At 40.3% G+C, this 1,057-nt stretch overlaps 1 pseudogene; it reads right to left on the bottom strand.

Moving 5' to 3' along the window:
- Positions 1 to 63: 63 nt before the first annotated feature.
- Positions 64 to 651, bottom strand: LOC114040803 (annotated as a pseudogene).
- Between the last annotated feature and the right edge of the window lie 406 nt (positions 652 to 1,057).

Here is a 1,057-nt window from a genome sequence, read left to right as displayed (position 1 = left end):
CTGAATCCAGGAGAGATGGTGAGATCATCAAGTGAAATAGTATAGGACACAGCCTTTGGCATCTTTTCCAACTTATTCATCAGCTTGTTGCACTGTACCTTTCTCAGAAACATAGATGCCATCCAAAATTCTTCTGATATCCTTGTTTTTGACTATGGTGGCCTGTTGGATCAGGGCAGCTGAGTTTGATACAAGTTCAATATCATTTCCTTCAAGAATTAACTCATCTTTTTGGGCTTGAGAAACAGCACAAGCAATACCTGGTCTCATGCGCACTCTTCAGATATATTTTTCACCTAAGACATTTCAGATTTTGGCAAGTGAGCCATTCTCTTGAATAACAACATCGATGGGGAAATGAGCATACACAGACCTCATCTTGTAATAAAAACCCCGGGTAATGCCTTTGATCATGTTTTATACCTAACTACAGATTGTGCACATGGTTGCGAGTTCATTTTGATTTCCCCACCACTTGTCCACCCAGAGCCTTTTTTTCTTCTTTCCCCGGAGACTGAGATCAACATTGATATGGTTGAAATCCCTACAGAGGATTCCTCTGGGCCCCTTCACAGTAACTGTCCCACCCTTAAGAGAGATGTCAGCATTTTCTGGGATGTCAATGGTCTGGTTGCTTAGAATGGTCTTCATTTTGATAGTGAATGGGCCAAAGAGAGAATGTCTCCTTGATAATATTATCAAGGACATATATCCTGGCAATTTAATAGAAAATTTTCTATATTGGAGGCAGCATATTATAATGGAAAGAGAACCAATTAGAGTCAGAGGATCTGAGTTCAAAATCCAGCTCTGGGTTCTCAACTAGGCCCTCACTGCTGCAAGGCAATCCTTTTTACCTCCCTGATTCACTGTTCCACTTACTAAAGTGGATTTTCCAAACCTTTTCATCCATCCTTAAATCTTCCATGCTTCCCCTCCCACTATTCTCTCAAGAGAAACTTGCTACATATTAAACTGAAAAAATTGAAGTCATTTGTGAAGAGCTCTTCTCCTATACTATTTCACTTGATGATCTCACCATCTCTCCTGGATTCAG

Source organism: Vombatus ursinus, unplaced genomic scaffold, assembly GCF_900497805.2.
Source record: "Vombatus ursinus unplaced genomic scaffold, bare-nosed wombat genome assembly UNPS02014002.1, whole genome shotgun sequence".
NCBI classification, from domain to species: Eukaryota; Metazoa; Chordata; class Mammalia; order Diprotodontia; family Vombatidae; genus Vombatus; species Vombatus ursinus.
This window is presented reverse-complemented; position numbering and strand designations above follow the sequence as displayed.